The sequence below is a fragment of the Trichechus manatus genome, unplaced genomic scaffold, assembly GCF_000243295.1.
Source record: "Trichechus manatus latirostris isolate Lorelei unplaced genomic scaffold, TriManLat1.0 scaffold00025, whole genome shotgun sequence".
Lineage (NCBI taxonomy): Eukaryota > Metazoa > Chordata > Mammalia > Sirenia > Trichechidae > Trichechus > Trichechus manatus.
Genome location: NW_004443961.1, coordinates 20,213,024 through 20,228,199, shown reverse-complemented (window position 1 = coordinate 20,228,199; position 15,176 = coordinate 20,213,024). Strand labels below are relative to the sequence as shown.

Genomic DNA, 15,176 nt, shown 5'->3' with positions numbered 1-15,176 from the left:
TTGGAAGAAGTACAACCAGAATGCTCCTTAGAAGGAAAGATGGCGAGACTACATCTTACATACTTTGGACATGTTGTCAGGAGGGATCAGTCCCTGGAGAAGGACATCATGCTTGGTAAGTACAGGGTCAGCAAAAAAGAGTAAGACCCTCAATGAGATGGATTGACACAGTGGCTGCAACAATGGGTTCAAGCATAACAATGATTGTGAGTATGGCACAGGACCGGGCAGTAATTCCTTGTGGTGCATAGAGTCACTATGAGTCGGAACCGGCTTGACGGCACCTAACAACAACAAGAAATTATATTTGTGATATTGCTCCCCAAACAAAATCATGAGAGTAAATATATCATCAGTTAGTTTTAGACCAATTCAGGTGATATCTTTAAGGTACAGATACAATTTAAATTTTTTAAATACGGATAAAAAGTATAGATATAAAAAAATAAGAAAAATCACGATCTTCTATGGTGGTGCAGTGGTTAAGAGCTCAGGCTGCTAACCAAAAGGTTGGCAGTTCGCATCCACCAGCCACTCCTTGGAAACCCTGTGAGGCAGTTCTGCTCCATCGTATAGGGTCTCTATAAGTTGAAATTGACTCAACGGGAATGGATTTGGTTTAAGTTTCCTGCTGACCTGGAAAAAAAGAAACCCGTTGCTGTTAAGTGGATTCCGACTCATAGCAACCCTATAGGACAGAGTAGAACTGCCCCATAAGAATTCTAAGGAGGGCCTGGTGGATTCGAACTGCCAACCTTTTCGTTAGCAGCCATAGCTCTTAACCACTATGCCACCAGGTTTTCCTGACCTGGAAAAGTCACTGTTTGGGTTTTTTTTTTCTATTAGTGTTTTCCCCTTCTCTGACTTTATCTAGGCTTTTCTCCCCAAGAACAACTCAGAAGGTGTGAAAAAAAAAAATGCTGTAATGCTGTGAGGAGCTCTGGTAGAGTTGCTATGAGTTGAATTGACTCGGCAGCAAGGAGTTTGGTTTTGTTTGTTTGTTTTGGTAATAATGCTGTGGTAAATACTGCATTGGCACTTCTTGGTTTGGAGTCTCTCATCCAGGCGCTCATATCAATAAATGTATATTTTTAATCGACTTTGCAAAAAAATGAAAAGAAAAAGTAGAAAGGGAAAGTAAAGGAGAAAAATCGAATTGCCCAGAAAATGAAAGTTCTGTGCTCACTATTTAAGAGGCATTCTTCACCAAAAGTCCTCAGGGTTTGCTAAGGCAAGGCTTCTACTTCAGACAGTCCTGCATAATCACCCAGCACCCCAATGGCCCTCCCGCTCTCTGTGCTAATGGCCCTGGTGATGCTCTGCTCCAGCCCTGCCTGTTCTCTGCACTGTGACCTGCCTCTGAGCCATGGCAATCGGGAAACCATCACACTTTTGAATCAAATGGAGAGAATCTCCCTTCTGTCGTGTCTGAAGGACAGGACTGATTTCAGATTTCCTCAGATACTTACAGATGTGAAGCAGTTAGTGAAGACACAAGCCACTGCTCTCCTGCATGAGATGCTTCAGCAAATCTTCAACCTCTTCCGCACAAGTGGCTCTCTTGCAGCTTGGGATGAGACCCTTCTGGACAAATTCCTCACTGGACTTTATCAGCAGTTGGAAGACCTGGAGATCTGTTTGGAGAAAGAAAAGAAGGTGGAACAGACACCCCTGGGAAGTGAGAACACTAGGTTGCCTGTGAGGAGGTACTTCCAAGGAATTAGTCTGTATCTGAAAGAGAAGGAACACAGCCGCTGTGCCTGGGAGGTTGTCAGGGTGGAAATCAGAAGGTTCTTGCTCTTCATTAACAAGTTCACAAGAAAACTCGAGACATAAAGAAGATGCCGATTCTTAAAATAGTTCATCTGGTCAATTAAGTTGCTATTTTCTAAGACTCAAAGTGCAATCTTCATCTCTATTTTTTATGCCAGATGAAAAATAAGTACTGCCAAATTTATGGGATTATTATAAAGCTATATTAAATGTCATAAATTATAACAAGCTGTTTAGAATAGAGAAATGCATGATCATTTGCTATGGCTGAGAAAATTTTTGTATTTTTATTTACCTATTTAAATTATTTGAAATGTTTATGTGATTCACAGTATTTATTATTTGTTGTTCATAAAACACTGGTTTAGTATTATGTTTTGTTTAAGACTACTATTCATTTTTAAGTTGTGAGAAATAAATGCAATTTTCAAAAACAAACTTTCTTGATTGGACACACTTTTTGAATAGAAACCTAACTCAAAGTCTGATCCCACAAAACAAACCTAGGCAAGGTATTTGAATGAAGAAGGAGTGGGGGAATGACCCAACATGGGTCATAGCACAAGGACATTTTGAGGAGAATTGAACCTGATTTCCCAAGACATAGCTTCCAGTTGCTGATGAGTTGACTCCAACTCATGGTGATCCCGTGTGTGTCAGAGAAGAACTGCGGTTCATAGGATTTTCAATGCTGATTTTTTGGAAGTAGATCATCAGGTCTTTCTTCTGAGGTGCCTGTGAATGGACTCAAACCTCCAACCTTTCGGTTAGCAGCTGAGTATGTTAACTGTACCATCGAGGGACTTCTTAAGAGATCTGTGGAGAAAACTCGAGGGCATGAGCAAAATCATCTGCTTGGTGCATGTAACAACTGGAAATGTTACAAGGTTTAGTGAAGAACTGAGTGAGCCATGGGAAGTTGATTCAGCTTCTATCTGTGGACCCTGAAGAATCTTGGAGAAAGCTGAGGAAAAGAGGGAGATTGAGCCTTCTACACATTACCAGGTCCTGATATCTCATTTCTTACTTCTGTATTCTAAACATTTTAAGTGAAAAATTGAAGAACATACGACTATAATCAAAATAATTTTAATAGTAATTAACATTGTTGCATGCCCTTTTATTTTCCAGGTGGCTTCATAACCATTTTTTGACTTTCAAAATTTACCTGTGATAATTTGTGGTGGTAATTTTATCATTACAATGACTGTTCACTTAACGAATAGTGTTTGAACTCCTACTATACACTATATACTAGGGATGGTGCTAGGAGCTAGGAATACGAAGTTGAGTAATATTTTACCCCTGCCTTCAAGTTGCTTATAGTCCTCTAGACAGCTGGTCAAAGGAGAATAAATGCCAGCAAGTGATATATCTTTGAAAAACAAAGAGAATGAGATCACATTAGAGCCTCTTAGATTCACACTCGTGGTATTCAATCTGAAAATGCATTCTTGATTAGCATATGGCATAATTTGGCAGTCAAATCCTGATTAGATGTGAGAAAATACCAGGAAGCAAACAATCACTCATCAGAATTTGTGAGGGAATCACAAAGAATCCAAGAACAGAGGTTGGTACTAATTAAGTTAACCGAATATGACTACCCTATAAAAGTGAAAGATTCAAAGCATTCAGATTGGAAAGGAAGAAGTAAAACTATATTCACAGATCATATGATCTTATATATAGGAAATCCTAAAAGGTTCACAAGAAATTATTAGAGCTAATAAATGAATTCAGCAAATTTGCAGGGTACAAGATCAACACAAAAAAATCAGTTGCATTTTTGTACACTAGCAATGAACAATCTGAAAAAGAAATCAATAAAAAAGGCTATCTACAATAGCTTTAAAAGAATTAAATTTAAATACATTTAACCAAAGAGGTGCAAGATGTGTACACTGAAAATTACAAAATTTGCTGAAAGAAATTAAAGAAGATCTAAATAAATGAAAAGACATCCTATGTTCATGGATTGGGAGACTTAATGTTGTTGAGGTGGCAGTACTCCCCAAAGTGATCCACAGATTCAATGCAATCCCTATCAAAATCTCAATGACTTTTTTTTTCAGAAACGAAAATGTTGATTCTAAAATTCATATGGAATTGCAAGAGACTCCAAATAGACAAAACAATCTTGAAAAAGAAGAACAAAGTTGGAGGACTCACACTTAATGATTTCAAAACTTACTACCAAACTAATCAAAATAGTGTGGTACTAGCATAAGGATAGACATATAGATCAATGAAATAGAATTAAGAGTCCAGAAATAAACCCCTACATCTATGTCGTTGATTTTCCATAATGGTTCCAAGATCATTCAGTGAGGAAAGAACAGTCTATTCAACAAATGGTTCTGGGAAAACTAGATTTCCATGAGCAAAGTAATGAAGTTAAACCCTTAGTCTCACACCATATACAAAAATTAAAGCAAAATGGATGAAAGACCTAGGTATAAGCAGTAAAACTATAAAACTCTTAAACAAAGCATAGTGGTAAATCTTTATGACCTTGGATTTTGCAATGGATCATTTATATGACACAAAAAGCATGAACAACAAAAGAAAAATTAGATATATTGGACTTCAAAATTAAAAACTTTTGGACATCAATAAACACTTATCAAGAAAATGAAAAGACAATCTGTAGAATGGGAGAAAATTTTTGTAAATTACATATCTGATAAGGGTCTCATATCCAGAGTATATAAAAAACTCTTACAACTCAGCAATAAAAAGATAAGCAACCTAATTTAAAAATGTGCAAAGAAGTTAAATAGACATTTCTCAAAAGAAGATGTACAAATGGCCAACAAGCATATGGAAAGATGCAAATCAAAACCACAATGAGATACCACTTCACACTCACTTGTTGTTGTATGCCATCCATAGTGACCCCATAGGACAGAGTAGAACCGCCCCATCGGGTTTCCTAGGCTGAAATCTGTATGGGAGAGGATTGTCAGGTCTTTTCTCCTGCAGAGCTGCTGGTGAGTTCAAACCAATGACCTTTCAGATAGCAGCTGAGTGCTTAACTATTGTGCCACCAGCTCTCTTTTCACACCCACTAACCAAACAACCAAACTTACTGCTGTGGAGTCGATTTCGACTCACAGTGATCCTATAAAAATGAAAAATAACAAGTATTGGCAAGGATGTGGAAAAATTAGAACTCTTATACATTGCTGGTGGGAACGTAAAATGGTGCAGCCACTGTGGAAAACAGTTTGGTAGTGCCTCAAAAAATTAAACATAGAATTATCATATGACCCACCAGTTTAAAACGTTCATAGCAATACTATTCACAATAGCCAAAAGGTAGAAATAACCCAAGTGTCCATCAATGGATGAACAGATAAACAAAATATGGTATATCCATACAATGGAATATTATTTGGGATAAAAACGAATGAAGTATTTGTACATGCTACAATATAAGTGAGCCTCAAAAACTTCATGCTTAGTGGGAGTTGTTGTTGTTAGGTGCCGTCGCGACTCGCAGCGACCCTGTGTACAGCAGAATGAAACACTGCCTGCCTGGTCCTGCACCATCCTCACAATGTTACTATGTTTGAGCCCATTGTTGCAGCCACTATGTCCATCCATCTTGTTGAGGGTCTTCCTCCGTTTTGCTGATCCTCTGCTTAGTCAAAGTAGCCAGACACAAAAAGATCATATATTGTATGATTCTATGTATATAAAATATCTGGATTACAAAAACTCATAGAGACAGAAAGCAGATTAGTGGATGTCAAGGGCTGCAGAGAGGGAGGAATGCAGAGTGATGCCTGCGTAATGGAAACAGGGTCTCCTTTGCGGGTGACGAAAATGTTTTGGAACTAGATAGAGGTGATGGTTGCACAACATTGTGAAGGTACCAAATGCCAGTGAATTATACACTTTAAAATGGTTAATTTTATGTTATGTGAATTTTACTTCAATTTAAAAAAAAAAAAGCGAAGTACACAATAAGGTCTGTTTTCCCTACATCCCCTCTTCTTGCTAGACTACTTTCCACTTCTACAGTTTATCCATGTTTTATCTTCACCTCTCCTCTTTTGCTCCTCTCCGAACCCTGTCCACCCTTTTTAGCTTAACTCAAACCCTTCTCTCTCCTTTCTCTAAATTCCTATTAAAGGCATGAGTATCCTAGTTGACATATTGATTTAGATTGTCTTTTGCTAAGGTAGTAATTATTATTGTTCGTTGCTGCAGAGTTGGTTTCAACACATGGCAACCCCATGTATAACAACAAAATATTGCCTGGTCTTGCGTCATCTTCACAATCCTTGGTATGCTCTAGTCCATTTTCGTGGCCGCTCTGTATTTTAAGTGCCTCCCAGCCTAAGAGGCTCATCTCCCAGCACTATATCAAACAATATCTTGTTGTGATCCGTAGGGTTTTCATTGACTAATTTTTGGAAGTAGATTGCCAAGCCTTTCTTCCTAGTCTGTCTTCATCTTGAAGCTCTGCTGAAACCTGTCCACTACAGGCATCTCTGCTAGTATTTGAAATATCAGTGGCATAGCTTCCAGCATCTTAGCAACACGAAAACCACCACAGGACAACAAACTGACAGACGGGTGGTGGAACCTAATAATTACACTTGTTCATATCTACCCAACAGATGGTAAATTCCGTATGGACAAGGTGATATCACGTATTTTTTTAATCAACAAAATATTTTTAATTATAAAACCCAATGTTCATGAGGCTGTGGGGAAATACATATGTTTAAAGTGGCAATCATAACCACAGCAGTTGTTGTTGTTATCATATCTTTTTTATCCCCAAGGCATTCGGCCCAGAACTTTGAGCAGAGTGGCATTTAAATGTCCGCTGAGTAATCGTTCCTTCAGAGTAGCTATCGTGATTTTCCTTTTAGAATGTCTCATCCAGTTTGCAGCGCTGTACAGAGAGCTCCTAAAGATGGTTAATAAAAGTAAAAAATTAAATCCGTATGTCTAGTAGTTTTGTTAACATAATAATTAGTGTTTGTGTGAATATGGCCTTATTTCTAATTTTCTCTAGTCTTGTCTTCTCCTTTGGACATAGGTTTCTTACAATCAGAAACCTTCTTAGCCTCTCCCACAGCTTACTGCTTGTCTTTGAGCGAGTTACCTGAGCTGGCCGTGGCTCATTTTTCACAGCTGTAGTATGGGGGTAAGACGTATCTCAGAGACCTGTTGAGATTAAATGAGTAATAGATGCAAAATGCCTGGCACATAGGAATTGCTCGTATATAAGATATTTGTTGTTATTAACTGTGCAAAACACATTGTAGGTACTTGGTAAATAATGATTGATTGCTGAACTTGTTAAGTAATTATATAAAAGAATTTAGATGCCTCTTGGTCTTTGGTTAATGTCTCTACATTTCTGGAGCTAGGTGAGAAAAAGGAACTTGTCAAAGATACAAAGTAATTGTAATCAATGACGCCGGAGAGGAACTAGGAATCTACAGTATTGTAAAAGCTAAAGAGATGTTTTTTTAAAGGTGTTAAAAGTCTTTGCATAGACATCTGAGAATCATTAAATCACTGTGGGCAAGGGCACGGTGTTTGTTCATAGTCTAAACCAACCTTTAAATTCTGAATTTCCACTGGTTAACTGTATGATCTCAGGAAATTTACTTAACTGTTTTCAGCAGTCTCAGTTTGCTTCTCTATAAAATGAGGGTAATAATGCCTTGCTTGGAGGATTGTTGAAATGATTAAATGAGATAATGTATGCAGTACAGAACAACACTTGGCCCATAGAAAGGATGGTTGTTATTATCATTATTAAAACTGAGAAAAGTGTACTAAATTTGACGTTCAGGTCCTTGGTGATCATGAAGAGGATAATGTTAATAATGAATTAGTCACAGACTAAGTCCTAGTAACGAGTGAAAAAATGAAGGAAGTCATCATTTCATCACAAATAAATACAGGAAAAATATCTAAGAGCCTCATGGAAACTTCTCAGATTAGAAGCTCTCAGCATTCTCTCCTTGCTATGAATTATTGTAGCTTCTTTCGTATAATGCTTTTAAAGAACTGCTTTGTACTGTTACCGCCACACACCACTCGTTGCTGTTGAGTCGATTCCAACTCATAGCGACCCTATAGAACAGAGTAGAACTGCCCCACAGAGTTTCCAAGGAGGGCCTGTTGGATTCGAACTGCTGACCTTTTGGTTAGCAGCCGTAGCACTTAACCACTATGCCACCAGGGTTTCCTTGTACTGTTAATAAACATTTAATTTTAAAAATTTATGTAACAGGGAGAAAAATATTCAAGCGTAAGTATTTTTGGCCCCTTTCTTATCCCCTGTAAAGGTGATGAGCTCTTTGTGTCACTCAATTACCTCTGTTAGGTTGATTTGGGCAAAGGATGAAGATGCACAGCTCAAGCTACTCAGAGGAGAAAAAAGTCTTCATATGAACTGTTCAGAAGGAGGCAAGAAGAGCAAGGCAGGCTAGAGTACGCAGAGAGACAGATAAGAGACGTGAGGATGAGTAGCTGACATGATGAGTGTGGCTTAAAGAGCTAAAGAGGATTTAAGTCTATTCATGTTTATAAAATACATATTAAAACTGTTAAAAATTCAAACAGTTCATATCAAGTGAAAAGTCCTCCCTTGACCTCTTGGAGGATCCACTCTAATCCCACACTGTTAATAATTTAATGCGTACCTTTTCAGATATTTTATCATGTATTTAGGAAATATATACATATAAAAGTATTTAGTGTGTTGTAGGGGAAAAAGACACCAGACTTAAATTTAATCAAAAGAGATTTTTTTTATTAAGCTAAGACAATGAGGGATTTGCCAGTGTGCGCCAGGCACAGAAGACTAGCAGAATTTACTGAACTATAGTTAGGCAGCAACTAATATACTATTACAGAAGGAAGTAAAGATACATCATTGTTAAAGATGGGATAACAAAACAGGACCTTCATAATGATTGGTTTACAGAGCTTTTTTGACTATTTACCTACTTAGTGACATTACATTGATTGGTGGCTTACAGTTTTGTTATAAGCCTCCTTGGAACAAACCACAGAGATGAGCTGTTTGTGCTAAGGCTCCTTTGGAAACAAGCTAACAAACTTTGGATTGGTGCGCGGTGAGGTAAGACAGCTACTACTTGGCAATGTGGTGCTATGTTGGTTAGTTACCACTTAACAACCATAAGGGCTCACAGAGCAGTTACAGGATATTTTTCTCTGGAAATGCAGTAGTTACATAAAAGCTCCTTGGCTTTGTTACAAGAAAAAACCACATTCTGTTAGACATCAGATAACAGACAGAACTGCCCTAACGACTTTTGCTTTCTGGTTCTACGGGTTTTCTACACAGAGTGAATTCCAAGCCTGGACCCCGTTTTAGCTTCTCTTACTCAGACCAGATACTTCATAATAATTTTTTAGGGTCTCCATATCAAGCGTATATTATATAAATGTTATTTTATACACACACACATAATTCATTCTGTAATTTCTTTGTTACTTAATATATCTTAGAGATTGTCTTTATCAGTCAATAAAAATCTACCGCATTGCTTTTATTTGCTGCATTGTATTTTACTATAAATTCAATACATTCCCAATAAAAATCTCAACAAAAATTTTAGATAGAACTTGATAAGCTGACTGTAAAATGAATCAAGGGTAAAAAATTTATAAGAAGATCTAAGAAAGTCTGAAAAAGAAAAAAATATACAGATGGACTTGCTTTGTTAAACGCCAGATTATCTCCTAAGACGATAGAAATTGAAACCAAGTGATTTTATTGAAGGAATAGACAAATAGGTCAAGAAAACAGAACAGAGTCCCTTGAAAAAACAATTAAATTTATTAATCTTTCACTTATAATAAAGATGGCATTTTAAATCAGTGGGAAAAGTGGGTGTTGGGCAACAAGCTACCCATTTGGTAAATAGCATAACCCCCGTATCCCGTTCTTTCAGTTTCCCCTTTGCCACTTTAGGCCCAGGTCAATAATGAAACAGGAGGATATCACCAAGTGACACAATTATTTTTGTGTGTGTGTGACACAATTCTAAACAATGAGATTTGGGGGAAGTCAGCTGGGGACATCTGGAAAGGATTTCAGCTCTCATTTTTCCCTTCCTGCTAGGGATGCTTTTGAGGATTTGATGCTTGGAGTTGGTATAGCCGTTTGGTGACCATTAGTGAAAGATCAAGAGAATCAGAGAGATAAAGTCCAACACACAGCTTTGAGCTGCTGATCTAACCCTGCAACTATCGTCCTAAGACTTCCAATTATGTAAGATAAGCAAATGTCTTCATCATTCCACCTTTTATTAGCTAAATTGTCTGTTACTTGCAACAGGAAGCAATCCTAGTAGATACAATCATGTTTACCAAATTTAAGCTATTTCAACCTTAGTAGGCTAACCTGTTACTGTTGAGTCGATTCTGACTCATAGCTACCTATTATAGGACAGGGTAGAACTGCCCTATAGGGTTTTCAAGGCTGTAATCTTTATGGAATCTTCCTCCTAAGGAGCAGCTGGTGGGTTCCAGCTGCCAACCTTTTGGTTAGCAGCTGAGCATTTAACCACTGTGCCACCAGGGCTCCTGAAAAGAGTATAAAGAGCAAAAAGACCCACAAGTATTGGGGCTGCATTTTGTCTAAAGCTATATTTTAAGTTATTTTTCAATAGAAATTGTATTCTATCTTGAGTTTTGTTTTTCCTTCTTTGTTCATATTTCCTAGTAATGTGCTCATAGATAAAAGCAGGTCCTCAAATTCTTGCCAAGAGAACTTACTAAATGAACTCCCAGCAAATAACACTAGGACAACCCCTTGATTTGACAGCCAGAAGCTCATCAAAGCACATATTCCTAGCATAGTATCTATTCAATAAACAATACTTAGGTTTCTGCCATGGGATAGGCACTGGGCTAATGATTGGAGATACAAAGTTCAGACTCAAAAAGTCTAATCTTCCGGGAGAGATAGAAAAAAACCACCCATCAATTACAGAACAGTATGATAAGTGTTGCAAAGGAAATCAGTATTTGCAAAGAGCTGTAATGTACAGTGTAGGAGGAGAGGTAAAATAAATAAATATAGTCAAATAATCAGCACTTTAGGACTGATGGAAGGACGTGAAAAGGCATTTAAGGAACTGGACAATGGGAGAAGGGATAGAGATGTGTAGATCATTTGGAAGCAAGACTAAATCAAAGTGTTGACAAAATGGGCATTTTATAAAAGTAAGAAATGAGTGAAAAATAAGAACTGTGAATAATGTCAAGTTTTCCTTCCTCCAGGTGTTCTAGAAACAATAGAAAATAAACTACACCAGATCTTAAATTTTCCTACTAGAACTCGGAGACCAGAACAGGGCACTACTATTCAATTTCTTAAAAACGAAAGGGAAATAGACCTCTCTGTGCCCAATTTACTCATCAGCAAAGTTACCATAATCATAGTACCACCTCATAGAATGGTGGTGAGAATTAATTGCTTTGATGAATATTATATGCTTAAGACTGTACCAGTTGCTGTAAGTTAACTCCAACTCATGGCAACCCCATGTGTATCAGAGTAGAACTGTGCTCCATAAGGTTTTCTCTTCTCTCTTTTTTTTTTCCTTCATAAGGTTTTCAATGGCTGATTTTTTGGAAGTAGATCACCAGGACTTTCTTCTGAGGTACCTCTGGGTGGACTTGAACTTCAAACCTTTTTGTTAGCAGCCGAGCACTTAACTGTTTGCTCTACCCTGGGACTCTGCTCAGAATGGTACCTGGCACTTAGTCAGTACTTCTTACATGTTACATGCTCTTAACTTTGGATCTGGTCAGAGATTATTCCCTAATGTTCTAGGTCTACGGTCAAGAAGATGAGGCAATTCCAAGACAACGGGCCAGGAGCCTTTTAGTGCCAGCTCAACTGCTGCACAGGAGAGAGGTAGAATTAGCCATTTACTGGGATGACTGAGCCAAGCGTGTGGCAGCAAATGCCCCCAAGTTGTAGACAGAACCACTCCTACTTAGCGCACACATCAGATGTCCACGGGGACACACCTTCCCTGACTGGTTTGTTGATCCTTGCTTGGATTCAAGGAACTGAAAAGGTTCACCAGAATGACAGAAGTATAGTTCAGGCAGCCAGAAAAATCCTCTGCTCTGTGAAGATTCTGTGGCTTTCATCTCAGCCAAGCAGTCCAGCTAGAGGGGAATCCCTGCCTGTCCTTCAAATCCAGTTAGCCAACTTATATTTAGTTTCCTTTTCACTTTGTTGCATCACCCTCCTTGTTATTTTCGTATCGTCTGGTTCCTTATAAGATTCTTGATGATGGAATAAAACTAAATTTAGTTTTAAGTCTCAACTATCTAGAGGTTTTTGCTTTCGGCTGTTTCACTTTAAATAATAGCCAGAAACTGCTCCAGAGACAGGAAGTAGTCCTTGGCTCCTGCAGAAAACAAAGACAAGCACACGTGTTAGCAGGGGGAAGAGGACTAACACTTACTCAGCAGCTGCCGTAAATGTGTTGCTTCCTTTAATTCTTTTCTCAGTCCTGGGCCTAGCTCAATTCATCTCTCAGAGTGGTTGTGAAAATTAAGTAAGCCTGGCTCACAAAACTGCAGGATATCCGAAGGGAAAAGTAAATCCAGGCTTGGTTCAGACTGGCTTCTGTATCTGAGAGGGCCAATCTGGAGTTTCTAGCAGCAGGAGTTCTGGCAGCAAATGGGTGGGAGATGTTAGGTGGGTAGGTCTGTGTGTCCCTGAGCCATCAATCCATGGCCTGGAGCGTTCCCAACTGCAGCAGGGGGTGCAGAGTGTAGGACACTCTGCTTGTGTTCCTGTATGGGAGCAGGGGTGCAGTTAGCAAGAGCTAGAATCCCATTTGGATCCTGAGGTGACCAGGAGGGAAACTGAGGAACATGTGTAGTCCAAGTCCTGTCACAAGATCAAGAATGTAGCGAAGGGAAAAGGAGCAGAGAAGACTCTGGAACTAGTGGGCCATGGACTCTTAGGCCCCATCCTCTGGCTAACCTCACACCAAGTCCAAGGCTTCAAGTTGACTTCTCTACCCTCTCAGCTGTTGGTCTGTGGTTACAAAGAAACCCCTGCCCTGGGCAGAATTCTCTTCAGGCAGAGAGTGAGAGTGGGAGTGAGGCACTGGGTGGAAGACTGGGACAGACAAACTCTTCTTCTCCCTTACTCTGACCACAGGATTTTCTATCGTGGTTCTCAAGTGTCACAGGAACTCTCTAGGTGGCCAAGAAAAATTGTTCCAGTGAAATTAGAACTTTTGGTGAGATTACCACTCATGTTTCTGCTGTAGAGGTTATTGTTTCTAAACCAAGCTCTTCCGCCTTCTCCGCGTCCCTGTCGCCTCTCATCCTCATCCTGTTTCAATAAATTTTACTCTTCGTATGATTCGGAGCTATACCGCAGTCGCTACCCATGGTAAAGAAAAATATCACATTTGTCCCATGGGATTGCCATGAGTCACAATCGACTTGGCAACCAACAATAGCAACAATTCTGCGGTTTGAATAGAATAACCATTAAAGAAAAAGATTATTATTATAATCCGTAATACTCATCCCCAATTAATCCCTCAAATAGGTAGTGGTAAATATTATTAAGAGCAACAGTTCTCAAATATTTTGGTCTTAGGACCAACTGACACTCCTAAAAATAAAGAGATTGTGTTGATGTGGGTTATAATTACTGATATTTACCATGTCAGAAATTAAAACTTAGAAAATTTTACATATTTATTGATTTAAAAATAATAAAAATAAACCCATTACATGTTAACATGAAAGTATATTTTCATGAAAAATAATGATATTTTCCCAAACAAACAAAAATTAGTGAGAAAAAATGGCCATGTTTTATAGCTTTGTAAATCTCTTTAATATCTGGCTTAATAGAAGACAGCTGGAGTCTCAAATCTGCTTCTGCATTCAATCTGTTATGATATGTTGTGTTGATAGAAGTATATAAAGAGAATCCAGCCCCACATAGATAATGTAGTTGGAAAAGGGAGGACCTTGAAGACCCCCGAAAGAGTCTTAAGAACCCAAGGGGTCCTCAGACCATACTTTGAGAACCACTGATACACATCATTGTCATATAAGGTTGCAAGGATACTCACTGCCCACAGTGTGTTTGAATTTCTACTCATCTTCTGCCTATTTTTCCAATTCTGCTTATTTTCATTATAATTTCAAAAACTGAGAAGTACAGCACAACAGTATACCCTTGTGGTTGATATTGTTCAGGATTATGAGCTAAAAGGTTTAGATACGAGTATGCATACATGTATAGTTTTGATTCTTGTTTATTAACCTTCTTTTATTATGAAATATAGCATCACATAAATGTGCACAAAACCTAAATATACATTTTAAATAATAGTTAAAGCAAATATTTGTGTAACCACCAACCAGTAAAAATAATCAAAATTTGCAACATTCTGGAAGCCCCCCACTACCACCCTAAATGTGTCCTTTCTTGGATGTAACTCTACCTCTCCCCCCAGTAGTAACTATCATTCTGAATTTATGGTAATTACTTCCTCACTTTTATTTATAATTTTACCCTAAATCATGTGGTTTAGTTTTGCCTTTTTTAAAATTTTAATGGATTATGTATTCTTTTTAAATGGAATATATATTTTTTATGTATTCTTTCAGTCAACATTATGCTTGTTGGGTTCATTCATGTTTGTACATATCGTTGTGGTTCTTCATTTTTATTGCTATTTACGATTCTATTACATATATAGACTACAATATGTTTACCCATACTACTTTTTAAAATAATTTATCTTATTTATTTTTGTTGTTGTTGAGAATATAAACAGCGAAACATAGACCAATTCAACAGTTTCTACATTCTACAGTTCAGTGACATTGATTATATTCTTCCAGTTGTGCAACCTTTCTTACCCTCCTTTTCTGAGTTGTTCCACCCCCATTAACATAAATTCAATGCCCCCTATGGGTTCTATCTAATCTTTCAAGTTGTTGTTGTCAATTTGATCCAATACAGATAGATCTTAAAAGAGCATAATGCTCAGGCAGACATTCTTTACTAGTTAAGCAAACTATTGTTTGGCTTTAAGAAGACTTCAGAAGACAAAGTAAAGTATTATAACGAAATGTGCTAAGACCTGGTGTTAGAAAACCAAAAGGGAAGAGCATGCTCGGCATTTCTCAAGCTGAAAGAACTGAAGAAAAAAATTCAAGCCTTGAGTTGCAATACTGAAAGATTCATTCCATGGGCAAAGTACTGAATGATGCGGGAAGCATCAAAGGGAGATAGAAGGAATACACAGAGTCACTGTACCAAAAAGAACTAGTCAATGTGCAACCATTTCAGGAGGTAGCATATGATCAAAAACCGATGGTATTGAAGGAGA

General features: G+C 38.0%; 1 pseudogene; it reads left to right on the top strand.

The window, feature by feature from the left end:
• Nucleotides 1-1,278: 1,278 nt before the first annotated feature.
• LOC101340535 (interferon alpha-3-like) lies at nucleotides 1,279-1,808 on the top strand (annotated as a pseudogene).
• The last annotated feature ends 13,368 nt before the right edge of the window (nucleotides 1,809-15,176 follow it).